Source organism: Colius striatus, chromosome W (genome assembly GCF_028858725.1).
Source record: "Colius striatus isolate bColStr4 chromosome W, bColStr4.1.hap1, whole genome shotgun sequence".
Classification (NCBI taxonomy): Eukaryota; Metazoa; Chordata; class Aves; order Coliiformes; family Coliidae; genus Colius; species Colius striatus.
The window spans coordinates 27,509,839-27,534,506 of record NC_084789.1 but is presented as its reverse complement, the minus strand read 5'-3'; the positions used below and the strand labels follow the sequence as shown (position 1 = coordinate 27,534,506).

The following is a 24,668-nucleotide window of genomic DNA, read 5'->3' as shown; positions in this document are numbered from 1 at the left end:
GCAACAGGGCACACATTACCTCATTGGCCCACAATCAGTCTCATAACCTGAAGGTCGGTTTACATTTTTTGCTAATTGCCAGTTCTTTATTCCCCCAGTCTGTGTGGCCCAGTCTCATTATAAAAAAAGCCCCCGTATGCAAAAAGTATAAAATCGTATAAAAATCCCTGCTGGTGTTGGGCTGGGCGAGGGCTGCGCCCTGGGGAGCTCCCGGGGGAGCGGGTTGGTGGGTGCAAAGTGATTCCTGCCGCTGCCCAGTGCCAGTGGCCACCTCCCGAGGGTCTCAGGTTGGCTGAGTTAGAGTTGGTGACCGGGACAAGGCTGGAGCTGGTGTATCCCAGGCAATGAGGAGGGCAGAGCGGGGCAGCAGGTGAGGGTGCCCCAGGGTGAGTGCTCTCTGGTGCCCGTGGGGTCAGTGGGAGCTGATGGAGCCAGATTGGGGCTGGGTACAGGGCTAACCGCTAACTGAGTAGACAGGGAAGGAGTGGGTAGAGTGAGGTGGCAGCAAGAAAGGCTCCGAGTCCAAAGCCTGGCAGGGGTCAGGGCTAGGGGTGTTTCTCTGGGGCAGGCACAGCCACTTGGTGCCCACCCAGGGGTGCATGGAGAAGCTGGTGGCAGCGAGGGCCGAGTGGCTGCTGATAGGGCAGCATTTGGCCCTGGGATTGGTGGAGGGGGAGCCGGGGGCTATGGGATGGGGCGAGGGGGGCACAGAGGCAGAGGGTGGCAAGGACTGGGAGGGGTGGTGAGGTAGCCAGGGGAGGATGGCGGGGGCAGAGAGGAACCTGTGGGACATCCAGGAGGCCCTGGAACAGCTCTATCGTGCTGCAGCTCCCAGCTGAGGTGGGAAACCTCCTGGTTGAGGTGGTTGATCTGGAAGGGGAGGGAGAGCAGTGATCATTGGTGGATGCCCCTTGCCGAGCTCCCCTGGCCCGTGACACACCTCCTGAGCCTCCTGATGTTCTGCTTTATCTCCTCTGCTTCCATCACCAGGGCTGGGCTGCCTGTATCAGTCCCTGCCAGAGAAGAAGTGACCAGTGGCAGAGGGTTCTCCGACCCCCCAAGCCCCACAGCTAGTGCTCCTGATGTTGGGAAATCCCTTGAGGTACCTGGCATGGGGGAGTCCCTTGCTGCGCTCTGCAGTGGGGGATCCACATTGAAGCTGAAGGCTTGTGGTTCTGATATCTCCTCATTGTCTTCAATCTCATCCACGACTCTAGGGCAGGGAGTTGGGTGAGCGCTGGTCTTCGTCACTCCTTCACCCCTCTGCTACCATTCCCAGTGGCCTCCCATGCAGCCCAGCTGGCACAAACCCGCAGCAGGGGGACAAGCCACCAGCATGTCCCAGTCTTACCTGGGGCTGAGATCTGGGGGGGGCATACACGTGTAGGGAGGGGATGAAGAGCTTGGGTAGCCTCCTGCCCATGCTCCCTTCTGCTTGGGGAGCTGGGGATCCCTCCAACATGGCAGAGAGAGGCTGCGGCCTCAGCTGCAGCAGGCAGGAGAGCGGCAGTTGCGTTGCAGGGCTGAGATCTGGCACAGCTCACCACCCAAGAGGCTGCTGAGGGAGCCACAGCACGATGGGCTGCTCAGCTGGGGCAGCAGCAGCTTGCGGCGGGTGATGGTGGTGGGTGAGTGCTGGAAAACTTCATCAGGCTCTTCCTCATCTTCCAGGATGGAGGGAAGGGGTTTCTCTAGGGCAGCACTGCTCTCCTGATGAGGTTGCGGGCAGTCACGAGGAGAATGTCAGGGCTGGTGCCCACACAGGGGAGGTGCTATGGCCAAGCATAGCCACTCCTGCCCCTTCCCTCCCCCTGCCTGCCCCCAGTGCGGCACAAACCTTCAGTGCCTGCAACAGCTGTAGGAACTGGGAATATTGGCAGAGCCCCTGTGGGGAGAGCAGACAACACCAGCTCAGTGGTCCCTGCACAGCTCCAAGGGGACCAGCTGCAGGCTGACACAGTGCTGGGCATGTGCCCACTCTCTTTGCCTCTCAGTGCCCCCCTGGACCACCAAACCTCTTCCAGCCCCATGCATCAGCCCTGTCCCTGTCAGCCCCAGCACTGGCCTCTGCAGCCCCTCATCCCCTCTCCTTCCTCTGCTGCTGTTGTGACACTGATGAGCTGCCTGACCTTGGCCCGCATAGTCCAAGCTGGAGCCAAGGCTGCACCTCAAATCCCAGCCCCAGCTTAGCCATCAGAGAATCATGTTCCCTGGGAGCATGCTGCCAGCCAGGGGAGGGTGTACAGGGCTGCTGCAGGACGTGGCAAACCCTGTTTGTATCTTCCACCCTTCATTTCTTTATACATCTCCTGGGCTATGGACACGTTGGGTTTTGATAGGGCTATCTGGGATAGAGAGCAACCTCTTGTCAGTGCCTAGGGGCGGGGGGGTACTGGGGGAAGATGCTCTGGAGGAGTCCCTGGCCACTCCAGCACAGAGCCAGCAGCAGATGAGGGAGGAAAAAGGCTGCAGAGCTATTTCTGCAGCAGAACATCCCTGTGACTGCCAAGGTCGTCAGTATGACTAAACCTAGCAGCCCCCGGTGCTGCCACCTCAACACCAGGGGGCCATGGCCTGGCTGCCTGTCCCATGGTGTGTCCCCCAATCCCCACCACCCCCATTTCCAGGCCTTCCATCCACCTCAGCCTCCTGCATTGCAAATGCTCCAGCTTCCAATTCCCCAGGATGGGAATTAACAAATTCCTCAACTGAGAGGAGCCAGAATGGGGATGTAACTGCATGGCTGGGGAGGCGGCACAGCCACAGCCCCCACTCCAGCCTCAAAACCTGGGGACCACAAGCACAGAACAAACTCCCAGGGAACAAACAGACCCAGCCCTGCTCTGGTCTCCAGAGCCATGAGGATGAGAGGAGCCTGTGAGGGAGGACACGCACCCACCTCCATCTCACTGCCCTCCTGCAGGTCAGGTCCTGGTGGCATATTCAGGGTAGAGCTGCAGCATTTCACAGAGCCCCCACAGCCCCATGTACTGCAGGTCACAATAGGTCAGAGCCTACACGTCCATCCATATTGCTCTTGATCACCTGGTCCATGCTGCACAGGTTGGTTCTGATCAAATCCCCTTTGCCTGCAGGAGGAGACCAGAGTGGACTAGAGGTGCGAGCCACAAGACCTGAGCCCTTCACCCAGCTAGGCAGCAGAAGGGGGCAGGGGAAAGCCCACACTACCTGCTCTCACCCAGAATGGCCAGGACCACATCGTCCTTCAGCACCTTGAGGGAGCCGGAGCAGACAAAGTAGTTGGCCTGCAGCGCATCGCCCTGGCACAGCAGGTACTTCCTTTGGGGCACAGAAGGATGTCTTGATGTGGAGGGAGAGGGAGTGGAGGCAGCCCTGACTGGCTGTCTCGAAGACAGGCAGCTGCAGAATATCCTTGTTGAGGTGCTGTCCTGATTTGGGCTAGGATAGAGTTAACTTTGATGAGGAAGTAAGAAGGGGCAGAACATGGGCAGCTGACCCGGGCTGGCCAACAGGTATTCGATACCATACTGACATCATGCCCAGTACATAGAGGCAGGGAGCTAGTCGGGGGCGGGGCTTCGGGAGCGCGGGCTCGGCTGCCGGTCGGGAGCGGTCGTGTCGGGTCCCGGGGGGTGAGCAGCTGCGGCACGCGCCATTCCTTTTGTATATCCCCTCATTTACTGTTAAAACTGTTTTTTCCTGAACTTGTTTCTTCTTATTGTTGTTCTATTAAACCATTCTTATTTCAACCTACGCGGGTTTTTCCCCTTTTTGTCTGGTTCCCCTCCCCGCTCCGCCGGGAGGGGGAGGAGTGAGCGACAAAACCACGACAGGTGCATGGCCACATCTGCCTGCAGCTCATCAAGTCATAAAACAGCTAGGGAGAGCAGGGCCAGGATGCTGGGGTGAGGGAGCAGCCTGGCAGCCCCAGGGGACAGATTGGCCTCCCAGCATGGAGCATCTCACTGCACTGCTGCTCTGGCTGCCTCAGCAGAGTCCAGCAGTCCTGGATGGCAGTGGTGGGACAGCTCTGGCCACAGTGTTGGCTGACTCTACTCCATTGCTTTGGCAGGAACCTGCCCCACACCTGGCACACAGTTCTGGTTCCTCTAAAAATAGAGCATAGAATCATAGAATCATTTTGGTTGGGAAAGACATTTAAGCTCATGGAGTCCACCCCCTGCTCTCACCTGGCCCAGCCCACCACTAACCCATGGCCCTCAGCACCTCAGCTCCACAGCTTTGCAATAGCTCCATGGATGGGGACTCCCCCACCTCCCTGGGCAGCCTGGGACAGGGGCTGACAACCCTCTCAGGGAAAAAGTTCTTCCTCAGCTCCAATCTAAACCTCCCCTGGGGCAACTTGAGGCCATTTCCTCTGGTCCTATCATTCATTACTGGAGAGAAGAGATCAACCCCCACCTCACTACGACTCTCAGGTAGTTGTAGAGAGTGATCATGTTTCAGCCTCATCTTCTCTAGGCTAAACATCCCCACTTTCCTCAGCTGCTCCTCATAAAACTTGTGCTCCAGACCCTTCATGGATGTGTGCCCGTCTGCACACGCTTGCATACACACACACTTGCCCTCTCATAGCTGGCCCTGCCAGCCTCATCACCCCCACAATGGGTGCAGGACAGGGGGCTGGAGTGGAACTGGCCCAACCCTGCCAACACCTCCTACCTCATTAGTGTTAATGCTGTTGTTCACTGACCAGGTGGTCTGGAAGTACTCCACCATCCTCTGCTTGAGCTGCTGGGGCAGGCGGTGAATGTGGATGAAGTCCTTGAGGTCCTTCATGTTAGTGTGGTAGAGTGAGCGGTGGGAGTACATGCACAGGATGATGGCTGCGACGTTGCCATCATCATTGTTAAGACTTGTAAGATGGGTACAGGATGTAGGTTTCTTTGCCTCCCCACAGGAAGTATATGAAATGGGACATTGGCAAAATCTAGGAGACACGTTGAATGATGCTATTGGCCTGTGTAAATTGGTATAATCCATTCCACAACAGCTACAAGCTGAGTGGGCTGCGGCTGCTGCCATGAAAGCAGAAAATGCTATGCCATCTCCGTTCCCAGTAGATGCTAAGAGGTTCTTTGGAGGTGGTGACTTTATAGTGCCATCGGCTCCACCTCTAGAAGAAAATAACAAGAGATTCTTTGGAGGTGATAATGTCATAGTACCCTCAGCTCCACCTCTAGAGGAGGAAAGTATGGATGTGAGCCCACCCCTCCCGAACCCCCTAGAGCACTGTCCCAGGAGCTGAATGTTTCTCCTCTCTTCCCACCCACCCTTCAACGTCCTGCCCCGTCCTATCCTGATGCCCTGCCTGAAGGAGTACCTGGCAGAGAATGAAAGTTACACTTTGCCCATGCTACTACAGATCTGCCATTGCCCCTGAGCTTATCAATCCCTGAGTCTTCCTCTTCCATCATCACTCCCAACATCTAGTGAAGGGGAAGATCAACAAAGACAGTTGTTACAGGAAGAATTAATAAGACATGGAGAAGATATGAAACAGACTTTGGTCCACTTGGAGGAACTGATAGAAAAGCCAAAATCAACAGCTAATCAACTGTTGAAACGGCTTAATGAATTAACTAAACCAGAGATTAAACTTTCACGCCCACAGGTGCTCAGAGACCCCCAGCCGGATGACTATGATCCGGCTAAGAAATGGAGAAGCCTCATATGCAATGCGGTAATTGAAGGAGAATTCATTCCACAAGCCTTTCCAGTAATAACAGCACATAATAATCCTGCACAATGACAATGGGCACCTTTGGACTGGAAGTTGGTAAGGGAAGGCCAGAAAGCTGCGATGCAATATGGCTTGACCAACCCATATGTTCAAACCTTATTAGATCATATTTTCGCCAGCGGATTAATGACTCCCTTTGACTGCCAGAAGCTAGCAGAAACCTTCCTGAAGCCCACTCAGGTATTACTATGGGAGTCTGAATGGGGGAAAAAAAGAGTAGATGTGGAAATAGTAGAAAATATGGACTTATAGCAGGGAGATCTGCAACAAGTCATCACAGTGGATATGATGTTAGGAAAAGGACCATTTGCTGACCCTCAGGTACAAGCCCGATTGCATGAATCCATTTCACAACAAACATAGACGCTGGCTCGTCAAGTGTTTAAGATTGGCCCTGACATGGGGGTACCAGTTCCCTCATACACAATCATTATACAGAAGCCCAATGAACCTTTTATGACCTTTTTAGACTGTCTAAGAGCAGCTCAAATATGTTGGCTGAAGTAAAAGCGGAAATGGGATTACATTTGGCAGTTGCTAATGCTAACCATGATTGTAAAAAGATCCTGCAGGCTCTCCCACGGATGGCAACTTTGGATAGAAGCCTGCTCTCAGGTAGGCACATTTAGCTGAAGCTATGGCAACGGCATTGAAACCATTAGTTTGACAAGACAAAGGAAATCGGAGGCCAAAATGCTTCAATTCCGGAAAAATGGGACGTGAAAAATCAATGTTGGTCCAGACCATTGGTATGGACAAACAGCTCCATCAGAGTCGAACGGCAGATTTAATGGCAATTGTTACAGATGTGGCAAGTTTGGACACAGAGCCACTGAGTGCCGTTCTCGAGTGGCCAGACACATAACGCCTAAGGAAAACGGATTAACGAGCGCAAAAAGGGCGAGCATGATGACACAAAAACGCCCTTCAACACCAGTGGCTGCCTGGATGGCCTCAGATCAGCCACTGCTGGAAGCACGAGAGTGGAAGTGGAAACAGCAATAGAGGTAATCATCCACAATACGGATATAATGGTTATCTCATCCAATGCTAATGGACCCCTTGGCTATGGTTTAAGAGCTCTGCTTTTAGGATGGTCATCGGCCTCTTGACAGGGTATTTTTGTGCTCCCCGGTGTAATTGATGCAGATTATGAAGGAAACATTGGAATAATGGTTAAACTTTGGCAGCCACCAGTTTATATACCTAAAGGAATTAAAATAGCTCAATTAGTTCCTTTCAGGCTGTCATGGTTTGACATGATAGCCTTTTCTGGTAAGGGGGAAGGGGCTGTAAAGATGTCTTCTGTAAGAAGTTGCTCACAACTCTCCCCAGCTCTGAGCCAGACCCACTTCTGGGGCTGAGCCAACTACACACCTCCACGATCACTTTTTAAGAAGAAGCCGGAAAAGGAGGCTTCTTCCTCCTTCTTCTTCCTGTTTCTTTCTTCTTCTGTCCCTTCTTCTGGCTGGTGGTGCTGCACGGAGTAGGAACAGTGAGAGAAACAACCATGTGGACTCCAAGGTCACTGATGAAAGAGAGGAGGAGGTGTGCTGGAGCAGAGACTCCCCTGCATTCTACGGAGAGGACTGGTGAAGTAGTGATTTGTTTACATTTCTTTACAGACCCCGCATCAGCAGTAGAGACTTATTTTGATAATGACTCCGAGCCAGGGGCAGTGACTATGGCCAGAGGAGGCTGTGTCCCAAGGGAGGGACCCAATATTCACAAAAGCTGTAACTGTGGGGAGGAACCCACAACAAAGCAGCTCATTAAACTTATGCCCAGAAGAGGCCATGTCCCAAGGGAGGGACCCTATATCTGCAGAAACTGCAACCGTGGCAAAGAATTCATGCCAGAGATATTCACCAAGGACTGCATCCCGTGCAAGGGACCCTGTATCGGCAGAAGCCGCAGCTGCTGGGAAGAACCCACACCAGAGAAGTTCGTTAAGGACTGTGTCCTGGGGGAGGAACCCTGTGTTGGAGCAGGGGAAGAATGCAAGGAGTCGTCCTCATCTGAGAAGACAGAAGCGGCAGAGCCCATCTGTGAGAGACTGACCACATCCCCCATTCCCTGCCCCCCTGAGACATTGCGGGGGGAGGAGGTAGAGATATTGGGAGGAGTGAGCTGGGCCCAGGAAGAAAAGAGGGATGGGGGAGGGAGATCTTAAAGTGCTGGTTGTAATTTTCTCATCATCCTACTCCCTTTTGCTTTTATTCCGTTCTGTTTCTTGTAGAATAAAGTTTTCTACTTTCCTCTCTAAGTCGAGTACTGGAGTATGTTTTGCCCGAAACTATAATTGGCAGCGATCCCTCCCTGCCCTTTTCTTAATCCACAACAACCTTGCTTATCTTTTTACTCCCATTTTGCTGGGGCCTCTGCCATCCTACCGAGGGTGGGGGTGAATGGGGGCACCGAGCAAGAGACTGTCAGGGTGCTGCTGTGCTAGCTGGGCCAAACCACGACACAGGGCTAAAGTTCCATTTGCAGGTAGTCGTGAGCGTCAAGATGGTGGTTTTGCATCCCCTGGAATACCTGAGGTAAGACTTGCAATGCCACTTTCACAGGCAAAGCCCACTCAGACGGTTGTATTCCAACATTCAAATGGTGAACAAATGGTTGGGTGCAATACGTTACTGGATACAGGAGCAGACGTTACCATTGTTCCGTTATCCTATTTGCCAAAAAGCTGGCCTTTAGAGAATTTAGACACTCCTGTTGTTGGAGTAGGAGGTACACAGATGGCAAAAATTAGCAGAGACCTGATTTCGGTATGGATATAGGATGAAGAAAATAGACCCTATGTGATGAACACTTCAGTTTGGCTTTTAGGTAGAGACGCCTTAAGCCAAATGGGCTTTTGTTTGTTGAATGAAAATTTTTAGTGGCGGCCATTGATGGGCGACCAATCCTGAAGTTTGTCGGGAGTTTTGTGGAGACTTGGCTAGAGAAAAGAGGACATGATAGAATACAGCTGGTTAGGCAGTAAGCACTAAGCGATAAGCTATTGGACTCCTGCTCAAGGCCGTGAGAGCAAGAGAGCTGTATGATAACAGGATGAAAAAGCAGGAGTTTAGTTTGGGTTAAGCAGCCACAAGTATCTGGAGTTTGTTGAAACAAGGGCGAGGATTGCACCTAACTGGGAACCAATGATGAGCTTAGCTTTTGCAATATGTATGAGCCTGATTATTGTATCTATAAAAGAGTTGTATCTTTGCAAATAAAGTTGAGATTTGTTGCACTACAGGGTGGGCTTGTCTCCCGTCGTCTTCAGCAAATGGTGACCCCGACGCGATACACGAAGGACGTGATATACCGACTGGGCGCCACGGCGGAGCGACGAAGGGGTTCGGGTCCTATGCAGCAAGGACGGCAATAAGCGTGAAAATTGGGAACACGCTGTGCCCTGGGTGACCGTATAGACGAGCCCGGCCGATACGTGCCGGCGGACCTTGAAGGGCTGCAACAGCGTGCTGACAAATAGGTATGGAAAGGCAAGCGGCATATAATTTATTTACTGCATTCTTGCAGAAGCGGCAGATAAAGGGTATAGATCTGCAAAAAGACCTACCAGGGTTGTTAGCTTATGGGTATGCTAAGGGAGTGTTTCAGAATCCACATACAGTGCATGAATTGAGCGAATGGCGTAAATTTGGGGATTTGCTGTGGGAAGCTACCCTGGAGGACGATGAGATAGCTGAAAAGTTAGGGAAGCTTTGGAGGATAGTGCACAATGAGTTGTTGCAACATCAGGCAGAAAAGAAGGCTGCTGAGCACGCATCAGCAGCACAGAGTAAGGATAAAAACTATGAGCATGACTGGTTCCAATCCACCTCGCTGGCTCCTACCGTCTCAAAAGTAGTGCTCCCCCTCCCCGCGTGTAGAAAATGACCCTGAAGGCACGGATGGGGTACCAGAACCATATGAGCCATCAGCCCCTCCTGGGGAACGAGAGTGCCGGCCTAAAGAGCCCCCGCCTCTCCCCCCGCCACTTAGTGAGCCTGTCCCTGGGGCAGAGAGTGAACTGGCAGAAGCACCGAGAGTAGCGCCGGGAGAAGCGCCGGGAGAGGGGTTGAGAGCAGCGCCGGGAGCGGCACTGAGGCGGATGATACCGAGAAAAAAGAAAAAGGTTCTTCTCTACACAAGAGTTTTTGCAAAGTCAGGGAGGCGAAGGGTCTTCGGAGCAGAGCCCCCGCGGGAGAGCTGCTTCCCATTCGAGCCCAGCCCGCCGAGTTACCCCTGGGACGACTTGCAGGGGAATGCCAAGTGGGCGGAGTCGGGTGGGGGTGCAGCGCAGGATGATCAGAGGAGAGTGGGGGAGCGCGACCCCATGTTAGACTGGATACCATCGGGCACGCGGGGGAAGAAAAAGAAAACACGGGAGACCGTAATACCGACTGCGCCGCCGGCACCGGGGACGGCACGGAGTGAGTCAGACCCCCCCTGCCCCTTCCATCCGCAGACGCCGCCGCGCAGCCGCTTCCCGCGCCCGGTCAGTGTCTCCGGTGCCCCCCCACACACCGCTCCGAGACCGTCGGCCCCAGCCCTCGCGGACCGCTGGACTCATCCTTTCCATCCTCAATCCGTTGCCTCAAAGAGTGTGGAAACTGTTGGTCATGATGTTATGCCTTTTGCTGTAGATGTGATGATGAATAGTGGTTTTCTTACAGTGGAGGCTTTCTAAGGCGTTTTGGGTGTCGGGAATGGAACTTGGAAGAACAGAACATTTTGGCATTGAGAAGCTAAAAGGTGGTTTATGTTGATGCTTCAAATTATTGTGGTAAATGGTTTTAGACAATTTCAACAAACCAAGCAAAACATGTGGCTTACACTGGCCAAAGCAATCAATCAGTCTACAATATGTTTATCAATGGCCACTCCAGATAATCCTTTTTCTACCTGTTTGGTGGGAGTTCCATCAGATGTGGCACAATGGCCTGTACCAAATGCATTAAAAACAAATCCCTTAGTTAAGGGTAATGGCAAAGTTGACAGCTAGGATTTGATCATTTCATGGTTGCCAATAATAACAACAGAGCCACAGGAGTTAGAATTATTGGGATCTATAAAGATGGATTTTTGTGTTATGTTTCATTTTACCAGCAATACCAAAACATTTGGGACAGAATGTGGATCCCATCCTGGGCGTGTATAAGAACACAACATCTTGGTGCAATTATACTTCACCAGAAAGATCCAGGTCTTGTGCCTGTACAGTTACCAAAGGGAATTTTTCTGATCTGTGGGGACCAGGCATGGCCTGGAATACCCTCGAGATTACAAAGGGGACCGTGCAGTTTGGGACAACTGACAATCTTGATGCCTAATCACACAATGATTTAGAAACATCATTGTCCAAAACAATTTGTGCATGCATTTACTGGCGAATGTGATGACTATGTTACCTTTGGTCTCCCTCAACAATAATAGCAACTAGTATATTTGCTCCAGGTGTAAGAGTATCTGCTTTATTAACTCAGCTATGCAAATTAGGATACTGGCCTAGCAAACAAAGTAACCAAACCTCAATGACATTAGAAGACTTGATTAGTAATGTAAGTAGTATTAGCCATACAACTTTGCAACATAGACCTGCTAGAGATTTTACCTTTAGCACAAGTATAATAACTTTGTTTGTCAGCTGTGCTTTTTTTTTCAGTGTATGAGAAGAAGCTTACCAGGCATGAGTTGCTAAACTAATGTGCAGATTGTCCTTGAGCTGCTCTCTACTGTGAGAAACGAAGAAGCAAAAATACCTACGAGATAACAACTTGGAGCAAGGAGGAGGCTGAGGCAGCGTGTGAAACTGCAAGGCTTCTCGCAGAAAACTACAGCTGGCTTTTAGAGAAAGGACCAATTAGAAGTACTATAAACACGCTAGCTTTGCTGCTAATTGTAAGGGTCTGATGCTTGTTAGTAAAATTTGAGTTATAGGCTGCCCGCAGGGGTCATGGACATACCAGCTATCCCCATGCATTGAGCCACGGTATCCCTCACACTAGCCAGGGACAGGCAGTCATTAAATGCGCTCACAGCTCAACCGTCTTAGGGAGGGGGAGAGCATGGGGCGTAGAAGATATGAGTATAATGGTCTACTGAGTCTCTCTTGCAGATTGACGTGTTTCTCGGAGTGCTTGCCGTGATGCAGATCAAGATGGAGTCACTCAACTATTGGCAAGATTGAATAGTGAAGTGGAACACGACCAGCACCTGATCATATCTTCCTGCAATTCGCTCAGCTAGCATATGTGCTGGGCAGACACGTTATGTATCAGCCCGTGCCACAGGACACTGGAGTCATCGAGCATAGGGAACGGGAGATGTGGTAGGCGTCCGGAAGATCTCGGTTTGTAACATGAGAGGTGAAAGGTACAGAAGAGGTGGGCACGGGGTGGAGTGAGAGGAGGTGCTGGTGGTGGCAGGTGTGAGCACATGGTGTAAACAAGGGGTTGAAGTTTGGCAGATGGATGTCACTCATGTGGCAGAGTTTGGAAGACTAAAATATGTGCATGTAACCATAGACACATGGAGCAAATTTGTTTGGGCAACAGCACAGACAGGGGAGAGGGCCATACATGTGGAGCGTCGTTTATATAGTTGTTTTGCAATAATGGGAATTCCTCAGAAAATAAAGGCAAACAAGGGTCTAGCCTATATAAGTAAAAGCATAGAACAGTTTATGAGGCAATGGGGAGTTAAACATGTAGCAGGGATTCCCCATTCCCCCACAGGACAGGCCATAATAGAAAGAGCTAATGGGACTCTAAAAAGATATCTTGGTAAATATGGGGATGTGAAAGACCCACATATGAAATTGTTAAAGGCCTTATTTGTTATGAACCACCTGTGTGTATTTGGGGAACAGAAGCTACCACCTGCAATAATACATCATAATCCAAAGGCACAAAAGGAGAGAAAGAAAGAAATATGGGTTAAATATCGTGACCCTAAAACAGGGATATAGCAGCCTCTGGCCAAAGTATTATACTGGGGACGTGGGTATTTTTGTGTTGATTCTCATACAGAATCCATTTGGGTGCCAGCCAAGTGGACAAGAGCTGTCCTTGAAGCTGCGGAGATCAAACCATCTGACAAAAAAGGACAGGAAGAGATTGAAGAATAAATACACCCTCGTCTTGTGGTCATTGGAGTACTGGCTAACAATCAAAAGACTGAAGGTTATATAACAAAAATATAGTGATTTTTAATGAATAATAATGAGGTGTTTTGGTATAACCATAGCTTTTAGTGTAACTATCATTGCTAACATCTTGATGCATTTTAATCAGCCTAGAGATAATATTTGGATAACCTTTGCTAATCAAACTGGTCAATCATCTCTTTGTCTTAGTTTGGGAGGGGTTACTAATCCTTTTAAAACATGTTTGATAGGATTGCCCGTGTGGAATTTGGAGGAACTTTGTGGACTAGTAGACAGTAACACCTTGTGTAATAGGACGGGGTTGAACACAATTAGCGATGATCACGATCATCAACGAAAGGTCAATGTGAGATAATTAAGTCCCTTAATACCACATTAGCCTCACCCCCTGAGGAAATAGACCTGTTTGGAAGTGCCAATGCAAGCTTTGGTACTAATGGAACAGGGGGAAATTGGGTAAGTTTTATGTCACGGGATATCCATGACTTTAATAGAAATCAAAAATATTGGGCCACCTTAGACTCTTCTTTGAAGTCAGAAACGGTATTTAAGCAATTGTATTCCCGATGTAATTTTTCTTGTATTACATCACCTAAGAAATTGCCCATGGGTATATTTTTAATCTGTGGAGAAAGGGCCTGGAACGGAATACCAATAAATCCCCTGGGTGGACCCTGTTATTTGGGGAAACTCTCTTTATTCCACCCTAACTTAACCACGCTAATGCAGCTTGCTGACCATAATAATAGCTCCCGCAAAAAACGTAGTTGTTATGAGTTTGACTGTACTGATATTGATCCCCCACGATTTTTTAGTGAACTGAAGCAAGTCATAGTTGCCATCCTTTTGCCAGGAGGAGCAGCCAATAAGGCCATGAACTTGGCTAAACAGTTAGGATGTTGGACTAAGGATGAGGTAAATTAAACTTCAGAAATGATTGGTATGTTAACAGTTGACGTTCAAAGTGTAAATCATGTGGTGTTACAAAATAGAGCTGCCATAGACTTTTATTATTAGCCCAAGGACATGGATGTGAAGAGTTTGAAGGCATGTGTTGTATGAACCTGTCGGACCATTCCACCTCGATACATGCCAAACTGAAAGAACTTCAACAGGGATTACATCAGTTGAAAGAAGAAGAGGGATTAGGACTTGAAGGATGGCTTAAGGGATGGGGAATAGGCCCTTGGTTGCGAAATGTTATAATGTATGTAATTGGCTTTATGGGTATTGTTTTATTTATATTGTTAGTGTTTCCCTGTTTCAAAAATTGTATTCAACAGACAATAGCAAGAACATTTGAGAGGATGTGGCAGCCTAATATCATTGTCCAAAAAGAAAACGGGGGAGATGTCGGGAGTTTTGTGGAGACTTGGCTAGAGAAAAGAGGACATGATAGAATACAGCTGGTTAGGCAGTAAGCACTAAGCGATAAGCTATTGGACTCCTGCTCAAGGCCGTGAGAGCAAGAGAGCTGTATGATAACAGGATGAGAAAGCAGGAGCTTAGTTTGGGTTAAGCAACCACAAGTATCTGGAGTTTGTTGAAACAAGGGCGAGGTTTGCACCTAACTGGGAACCAATGATGAGCTTAGCTTTTGCAATATGTATGAGCCTGATTATTGTATCTATAAAAGAGTTGTATCTTTGCAAATAAAGTTGAGATTTGTTGCACTACAGGGTGGGCTTGTCTCCCGTCGTCTTCAGCAGAAGTTAACCTGGCTGACAGATAAACCAGTTTGGATCGATCAATGGCCGCTAAGCAAAGAAAAGCTCGCCCAGATTCATGAATTAGTAAATGAACAATTAGAAAAAGGTCATATTAAGCCATCCACTAGTCCATGGAATACACTAATTTTTACTATCCTTAAAAAATCAGGGAAATGGAGGCTGTTACACGATCTAAGAGCTGTTAATGCAGTGATATAGGATATGGGTGCTTTACAGCCAGGATTGCCCTCTCCTGCAATGTTTTCAAAAGAATGGCCCCTATTGGTGATTGACCTAAAGGACTGTTTTTTCACAATTCCTCTACGTGAGGACAATAGTGAGAAGTTTGCTTTTACAGTACCATCTATTAAGAAACAAGAGCCGGCAAAACAATATCAATGGACTGTTTTCCCTCAGGGAATGAAGAACTCGCCAACTATTTGTCAAACGTTGCCTGGGAGCTAGCACCTCTGCGCAAAAAATACCCTCGTGTTTTATTTTACCATTATATGGATGATATCCTAATCGCAGGCAAAGACCTGGACCAGCATCAGATTCTACAAGAAGTGAAGCGACAGTTGGGCATGTCTGGGTTAGTGTTCACGCCAGAAAAGGTACAAATGCACACCTCTTGGAAATATTTAGGTAATATTATCACCAGTGTGTGCATTTATCCTCAGAAGGTGGCAATTAAAACAGAGATTGCTAATTTAACAGATGTTCACAAGCTAATAGGTGATATCCAATGGGTATGAATCATATGTCGTATCACGAATGAGGATCTTGCGCCACTAATGCCTTTGTTAAAAGAGGCTGACAGTGCACGAAAACTGTCCCGGCAGCAAATACAAGCAATAGAAAAGATAAGAAACAAGATAGTCAATAACTACAGTCACCGATATGATCCTGACTTGTCAATTAACATTGCTGTGATAAGTCAAAAGCAGCATGTAATAGCAGTCTTGATGCAATGGGATTCAGTAGCAAAAGACCCATTGAGGATCTTGGATAATTTGCAAAAAACAATTACCATGAGACTAGAGACAATTGCAAAAATAATAGTTAAGACCAGAAAACATCTGCTGGAAATAGCAGGGACTGAGGCAGACATCATTTTCATTCCTCTCACAGATGAATTCTTAAACTGGGCACTGCAACAATCTGATGAATTACAATGGGCCTTATTGTCATATCCAGGGACTATAAATAATCATTATCCAGCCCATAAATTGTTTTATGTTAAATTTCAAATGCAAGACCGGCCGTTGAGATCAGCAGTACCCGTTAAAGGCCTGATTGTTTTTACCGACGCAAGTAAGATCCAAGCAAAAGCAGGAGTGGTTTGGTGGGAGAATGGAAAATGGCAAAATCTAACTGTTCACTCCCCAGGCAGCTCAGTTCAACTGTTGGAGTTAATGGCTGTAGTTACAACTTTTGAGAAATGGTCAGATGTCCCATTAAACATCATCTCTGATTCCCTCTATGTGGTCGATGCCATCACTCGATTAGAGAGCATTGTTGAAAGAAATCTCTAATCAGAATTTGTATAACTTATTTCTGCGGCTCTGGCCGCAGAATAAATGAACGTTCTGGATAAATGAAAGTCAAACTGCTTATTATATTGGACATATTAAAAGCCATTCAGGCTTAAAAGATGGCCTATCAGTTGGCAATGAAATTGTTGACAAGATAGTAGCAGCTCTTTTATTGATACCTATGGGGCCAATAATTGACAAATTTTCTCAAGCCCGAAGGGCGCATGATTTTTTTCACCAAAGTGCGAAAATGCTGGCAAAGCAATTTGACCTGACCATATCGGACGCTCAGGGTATTGTTTCCACATGCCAGAATCAAATCGGCCTAGGTGTAGGAGTTTAATCCCAGGAGTCTGGCGCCATTAGGAATATGGAAATTGGATATCACTGTCTATGCTCCCTTTGGACAATTTAAACGAATACATGTCACTATTGATACTTATTCAGCCATGGTTTGGGCCACAGCCTTAACGAGCAACAGTGCTCAAGACGTTATAAGACATTGGAGAAGTTGTTTTGCAGTCCTTGGTGTTCCACGAGAGATAAAAACTGATAATGGCTTGGGATATATAGCCAGTAGAACACGTAAGTTTCTGAACTTATGGGATGTTAAATATACTACTGGAATCCTAGGCAATTCTACCAGTCAAGCCATTATTGAATGTACATATCAAACTTTAAAAGGACTGCTAGAAAAACAAAAAATGGGGGAAGAGGGGGTGAGCCCTCAAGATAGACTAATGAAAGCCCTTTATACAATGAGTCATCTCAGAATTGTGGCAAACCGGAATGAACCACCGGCATTAACACACTTTGCCCAAATGAGTCGGGATTTGGATTTTACTGACAAACCTAAAGTTTGGTATAAGAATCCCACTACTGGAGAGTGGCAAGGACCTGCAGATCTGTTAACGTGGGGAAGAGGCTATGCTTGTGTCATAACAGATCAAGGTCCCCGGTGGATTCTGGCAAAGTGGATCAAGCCACATCAACTGAAAGGACTTAATGACTGTAAGAGCAATGGAAAACACAATCTTGAGGAAAGAACCAATTGATCCACCCTCAATCCATCACTATTAAAATGTAAACCCTGTCAACTGTGGCACCATGTATGTTGCTGCAAATTCCTCCAGCAATCTGTATCTCATTAAAACAATTGAAGAACTTCACAAGACGGTCAGTGGAAAACTGAAAGAAAAGTGGTGTGTTTTCTACAGATGAAGAGATATTTCCAACTTACAGATAATGCTCACAGATAAGCATGCTAAAGAAGTTGAAGAAGAGTCCAAAACTACATTCAGGAAACAGAAACATCAGTTGAAGTAGAGAGAACTCATCCCTTCTCCCCAGTGTGCGTCCCTCCTAGCAACATATATCAGATTATGTTTATTTTGAGTTTATGGATTTTTGTATTTTATTGTTCAGCAATGTAGCTGTTATGGACCTTTTGTTGTAAACTCATGGCCATGGGTAAAAATATTTATGTTTTCTTCATGTACCTTTAATTTTGAAATGTGTTGCTGAACGCTGGCTGGTCCAAAAAGAAAAAGGGGGGAATTGTAGGTACAAATATAACTTGGACCAGCCAGCTTGAATAAAGATGGTAGGGCCAAGTTAATGCAGCTGGCAAGCTACTTCCAATTATCAGAAACAGGTGCTGTGAGTTAATCAATTGGGCCCTGGCTGATCACATGGGCAGAAGTAGCATATAAGGAAGTGGCTAGTAAAGGAAGGGTGGTTTTAAGTCAACTCTGTTGGTTGTACTATGTTGCCTGTTTATATCTCTGCATGTGCATTACCTAGCTTCTCTATGTCTTTGAATAAATATAGCTTGGACTGCTACAACAGTTGCCAAATTCCACACTGGTCAGGCTGCTGAGGATGAAGTAGAGGGAGGTGATGTAGGTGCTGTGGATGGAGGAGCCCCCCACTGAGTTGTTGATGTAGGGAATCTCCAGCTTCTTTCCCAGCTCATGCACCCAGCCTGCCAAGCCCAACCAAGGGATTAGTGCTCACCAAGGGGCCTGGTGCCCAGCACAACTCTAATCCCTCCCATGGCCTCACTTGGAGCCAGCCAAAAGGGCTGTAGCCTCATGGGACTGCCCTCCTGCCAGCAGCATGCAACTGGGGAGGAAGCTGGGCACCCTGAGCACCCCACGCAGCCCTTGCTCACCAATGTCCTAGAGTGTGTGGGTCACTGCTCTCCATCTCCTTGCAGCTGATGACATACCAGATGCAGGCCATCCAGTGGGCCAGCAGCGCGAACATGGGCATGAGCAGGGTGATCACCATGGCGTTGTATTGCAAGTACTGGTCCAGCTTCTGCAGCAGCTACAGCAGCTGCACTGTCTTCAGAAGGTTAACCAGTGAGGTCTGGGGAGTGGGGCAGGAGGGTGAACCCAGAGGAGCTACAGGCGAGGGGTGGGAAGAGAAGGGACCCTCCCCACTCTGCATTCCCCTAGGATAGTGATCTTTCACTACAGGGTCATGAGCTACAGGACCATCTGGGAAGAGCTCATTCCCCAAGCAGGAGGGGGAGCAGGCAGCAGTGGCTTTGCTATCAGAGGCTGTGTTTGGTGAAGCTGTGCTGGCAGAAAGCCCATCTAATCTATTGATGAGGGGAAGTCTCAGCAAGATGCTGTGCCACACGCCTGCAGAGATCCTGGGCAAAGAGAGCCAGAGATGCCCTCGCTTAGGCAGGTGGGTTTGGACACCAAGGGACTCCCACCTCACCCAAAGATCCTGTCTTATCCTTCTGTCTCCTGCCAGCACTGTGTTGGGCCCTGCACAGAAGCCCAGGGCTGTAGCTGGGGACAGACTCCCCTGAGGTGGGCCAGGACAGAACTACTCCTTGGGTGGCTCAGCTGTGCTTTGCTGCCTGGAGGCTCCCTGCCAGGGCTGCTCATCCTGCAAGCCACAGCTGTGTGCCTCCAGCTTACCCAGTCCCAGCAGAGGCAGCAATGGCCCCTGCAGCCCCAGGAACATGCCCCTTCCTCAGCCACAGTTGTTTACTGGTCGGCAGCACTGCTGGGGTGTGAGCAGAGCCAGGTTTGGCTCAGGTGGGCAGTTCCAGCCCCAAATGCCCTTGTCCTCCCCACATGCTGCTCTGCCTCTAATAAGCATAATGACAACCTCTGCACTCACCTCTTTCCTTCTCTCATTGCCTCAACTAGCAGAGGCTGGGAAGGGGCTGATGCCCTTGGCACAGCCCATTGCACCCAACACAGGTGCTCCAGGACCCCTCAAGAGCCCAGGGAGGCTCAGGCTGGGATCTGCCTTCATCACCAGTGTGTGCCCTGTGTTCCTGCATGCATGGTCAGCACCCTGCCAGAGCGGGCAATGTGCCAGTGCCCCTCGCTGCTATGGTATGTGTGTGCACAAGGCATTGGCATGCAGACATGGAGCTGCTCAAAGCTGCTCTGTACCCTTGTACAAGCACAGGGGTGCTGGGTGCAGGGCGGGTACCTACTTGCTGTTCCTGGAGCGGTGCCATGGCAGTTGCTGTGGTTCATGGCAGCCTCTGGTTAAATTAAGATACATGGGAGGCTTCCTGCTGTATCTGCCATCACTGCTTCCCCTTGCTGCCTGTGCTGCTCCCACGGAGGAGAAGATCCCTGTGAAAAGGGGGACCCCCCCCTCCCCCGCTGCCCCTCACCTGCATCACTCACCACTGTCATGTTGAAGACATAGAGCAGATCAAAGGGCAGAGCAGCAATCCGGTCCACGAAGGACCAGGTGGCCATATAATGGATGCAGATGAAGCAGAGGTCATACACCACTTGGCCCGACTGGCACACATACGTCATCTGGAAATTGAGGATGATGTCTGCCCTGGGAGAGCAGGAGCAGCCCTCACTGTTTCCTGCATTTGCAGCATGGCCCATGGTGGGGCTGCCAGAGATGGAGGGTGTTTTGGTGCCTGGGGAGGCCAGTGAGGTGTGTGCATGAGAAAAGCATCCCAGCAAGATCAGACTGTGCTGCAGGGATGGTTCTGGGAGAGCTGCAACACTGCCAGCCTGCCTGCAGCCCCAGCTCAGAGGCACCGGATGAAGCTGAGGGCTCCTCCAGGTCCTTACACAGTTGATTTTCATCTTGCCATGGTCCCTCCGGGCAAACTGGCTGCTGAGCCGGTACAGCACTCTCTGGCCCTGTCTCCGTGCTGCCCGCAGGTGTGAGCTCCTGGGCTTCTTGCTCTTCTACTTCTCTGCAGTGAACAAAACACACTGAGTTACTGAGAGTACTGTGTCACTGCTAGTGCAACAGAGCAGGGGCTGCTACAGGGACCCTTCCTTGCATTCCTGTAATCCCTTCCCCACCCCACAACCACAGCTCACCCTCCTTCTTGTCATCCAGGTGGTTCCTGCCCCGGCTCTCTGTGATGTCCTTGAAGGAGAAGAGGAAGAGCACTACCTCTCCCTTCTCATTCTTGATGGACATGATGTCCAGCAGACACCAGAAAGAATCTCCTGTGTGGTGGAGAAGGGTGGCGAAGGCAGGACCACTTGGCAGCTTCACCCCTGGGGCCAGCACAGGGCTGAGGCCCAGCTCCATGCACCACTCACCACCCTTCTTGTAGAAGCAGACCTCGGTCTGGTACTCCTGCCTGCTGTCCAGCACCTTCTTGATGCTCTACAGGATGGGCTCACTGGTCTCAGCCCCGTAGAGGAAGCAGCGGCTGCAGTTCTGCATGACCTCGGTGTGGGAGAAGCCAGTGAGGTCGCAGAAGCCGTCAGAGCAGTAGACAATGGGGAAGCCACGGTGGACCTGCACGTTGGCCAGGATGAAGTTGCTATCTGAAAGGAGATGCAGCCACCCTGAGGGCTCAGGGATATCCTGGGGGACATGAAGGGGAGCCCAGACCACCTGGCTTCCCATAAGTCCCTCTGAGAAGCTCCCAGAGCCCGCTCATCCCTTGCCCTGCCACCCCAGATCCAGTTAGGACCCCATGCACTGGAAGGGGAAGGAGCCCACATCCAAGTCCCATCACCAGAGAGGCAGTGCCAAGCAAGGCCATTCATGCCTCCCCCTTATCATCTGCTGCTCCCACCAGGACTCAGGCAGCTTAGTGGGAGCAGTAGCCAACCCAGCTTGGTGTTGCCAGCCCAGGGGCACAGGCCCATGGTGCTGGGACCTCCAGCTCCAGCTGTGGCACCTCATCAGTACTCACCAAGAGGAGAAAAAAGCCAAGAGCCTGGAGACCATTGAGGGCTGTAGTGGTTTTGCCTGGGCCAGGTTTTGGTAGCAGGGGGGCTACAGGGATGGCTTCTTTAAACAAAGAGTTGCCAGAAGCCTCCCCTGTAGCTGATAGGGCTAATTCCAGTAAATTCTAAGATGGACCCACAGCTGACCAAGGCCTGGCCAATTAGTGACTGAGGTAACACCTCTGTGATTAATGTATTTGAGAAGGGGATGAAATTGCTACACAGTTGCTAAACTGCAGCAGCAACAAGAGAGTGAGAATGTGAAAACATCTCTGCAGACACCAAGGTCAGTGGAGAAGGAGGGGGAGGAGGGTGCTTAGGCCCTGACAGAAAGACTCCCCTGTGACCTATGGTGAGAACCATGGTGAGGCAGCTGTTCCCCTGCAGTCCATGGAGGCCACTGGGGAGCAGAGAACCACTCGCAGCCCGTGGAGGACCCCACGCTGGAGCAGGTGGATGCCTGAAGGAGGCTGTGACTCTGTGGGAAGCCCACCCTGGAGCAAGTTCCTGGCAGGACCTGGGAGCCCGTGGGGAGAGAGGAGCCCACACCTGAGCAGGTTTGCTGTCAGGACTTGTGATCCTGTGAGGGACTCAGGCTGGAGCAGTCGGTAGCTTAGGGACTGTTCTCCCGGTGGCTGACACACATTGGGGCAGGGCATGAGGAGCCCCATGCTGGAGCAATATGTGAAGAACTGTAGCCCATGGGAAGGACCCACGGTGGAGAAGTTTGTGAAGGACTGTCTCCCATGGGAGGGACCCCACAGTGTAGCAGTGGGAAGTGTGAGGAGGCCTCCCCCTGAGAAGAAGCAGCAGCAAAGTACATAATGAACTGACTGCAACCCCCATCCCCCATCCCCTGCACCGCTGGGGGGGAAGGAAGGAGAGTCCTGGGAAGAGGGAGGGGTGGGGGGAGGTGTTTTAAGATTTGGGTTTATTTCTCATCTCCCTTCTCTGTTCTGATTGTTCATTAATAAATCAAAACTTTCTCCCCAAGTTGAGTCTGTTTTGCCCATGACACTAATTGCTGTGTGATCTCCCTATCCTTATCTTGACTCACAAACCTCTCCCTATATTTCTCTCCCCTGTCCAGTTTAGGAGGGGGAGTGATAGAACAACTTAGTGGGCACCTGGCACCCAGCCAGGGCTAAACCACCACAAGGGCCCATACCAAGGATGCTGATCCTTGCTCTGTCACGGTACCACAAAGCCCCCCCAGCATCACTCCTGCCCCAGCATGGAGCTGGCAACAGTCAGAGGAAAGCCCTTGCCAGCCCCATGCCCTGCCCAGCCACGGGGTGGCCACTTTCACCCCACAGCTCCCCAGCCATGGGCCAGGCAGGAGCTTCCAGGGCCACATCATCTCCTCGCTGCAGGTTCTGTGCCAGAGGAGCAGGACAGATGGTCTTGTGCTAAAAGGGTGCCAAGGAAGTAGGGTGTGTGGCTGGCATGGGCAAACACTTGCGCCCAGCAAGGATAGGCCAGGATGTCCCCAGCCCAAACATGGTCTCCAGCCTGCAGGTCCCCAGCCCAGCACCTTTGCACCCCAAGGATCAGAGGAGGGGAGACCACAGCAGATTGCAGCACCCATGCACTGACAGCCATGCCAAGGCAGCATGGGCAGGACAAGGAAGTTGTGGGAGGAGGGGATGGTAGCCACAGGCAGCCCTGGTGCGATGGTCATGCAGTGGGGCCACAGCTCAGCCCAGGATTAGCTTGGAGAAGCAAAAATAGCTCAAAGCTGTGACTAAGGCCATATTTTGGCTCTGGGGAACCAGGATTACAGCATTGTCCAGGATGTGTTATTAGAAAATGGGAAAAAAAAGGGCTTTCATTTGGGAGCAGCTCTTCTGAGCAGGGGGATATGGTCCTGGGGGGCTCAGCAGCCTCCTGCCATGGTAGCCAGCTTGCCTGGATGGACACACCTGGGTACAGCAGTCAGTGGCTGCCTGGGAGAGGCAGGGATATCTCACACAGCATATCACTGCAACTAAAACCCCTCTCCATGGAATAAAGCCAATAAGGGACCTATCAAACTGCAAAGTTTGACACCGTTTAAAAGTGCCTGGGAGGCGAGTTGGCGAAGCTGCAGGCAGGATGCTGTGAGACACATCGTGTCTCTCTGGGGCAAATTCCCAGGGTTTTTAGTCAGGGTGTTGCAGGCAGCTCCCCTGGGGACCTTTCTCCTCAGAGGAGGCCTGGGGAGCCTCTGCCCCTGTGGAGGGACAGTCATAGGCTCATGAGTGTGAGGCACATGCAGTTCTTCCCTGGCACCTCTGGGTGCAGCTTTGTCTGAGCTGGGGAAGGCTCAGAGAGATGCCTACCTCATTACGCACTGCACTGAGGTAACATCCCAAACGAGAGCTCCTGTGGGCAAATGACACCCTGTGCTATCTGGGATACTCTGTGCCACATCAGACCAGGACTAAGCCCAGCATCGAAGCCAACACATGCCCCTAGGGTGCTCCTGGTGTCCTGAGAGGTGTCTGCAGGCTCCCAGCGCCATCTTCATGCTGGTGCCTCTCAGCAAGGTGAGAGATGTCCAGTCCTGCAGGCAGGTGGCCTGGGAAACCCCTGCTCCAGCTCCCCCTCGGCCGCGCATGCCTCTCCGGGCTCTGTCCCTGCTGCTGAGAGCGGCTGCAGCGGCACCGGGAGTGGGGAGAAAACCACGGAGGCTCCCCGGGACACGGCGGACACAGTAGCACCAAGCCCGCCCACGGACACGGGGGAGCCCCAGGACAGCGCAGAGATCGTCAACGGTCGGGTCTTGCCGAGCCACGGGGACTGCGATACCGAGCCGAACACCCTCCTCGCTGCCTCCCCCTGCCCGAGCCCCGGCGCGGACCCTCCCTGCCGCCCCGGCCCTACGTGTGCCATCGAAGCGCGTGGCGATGGTGTCCAGGAACATCAGGCGGATCCCGGCCTGGGGCTCTCGCTCCACCTCCTCCCTGCCCCGGGCCCTGTGCGCCACCAGGGTGCAGGTGCAACTGGTGCTGCAGTGGGGGATGCTCCGAGCTCTTTATGGGGGCTTAACACCTCCACCTCCCAGGAAGGCTGATCAAAGCTCAGGTCGCCCCAGTTCTGGTCCTGCAGCCACTCAGTTGAGCCCACACATGCACCCAGCACAAGCATCACATCCAGGCCCCGCAGAGGAAGGCATCAGCCTCACAATCTGCCCCGGGGCAGAGCTGTGCCCCCTCAACCCCTCCCCAGAGAGAAGGCAGAGCCAGGTAACATCAGGGTACCATTTATTGCAAATGGCCAGTGGTGCCTGCAGTACTCCGAGCAGGCTCAGCCAGGACCAGGAGAGGTATG

At 50.8% G+C, this 24,668-nt stretch overlaps 1 pseudogene; it reads right to left on the bottom strand.

Annotated features, from left to right (window-relative positions):
- Window positions 1-454: 454 nt before the first annotated feature.
- Window positions 455-24,261, bottom strand: LOC133628406 (potassium voltage-gated channel subfamily H member 4-like; annotated as a pseudogene).
- Between the last annotated feature and the right edge of the window lie 407 nt (window positions 24,262-24,668).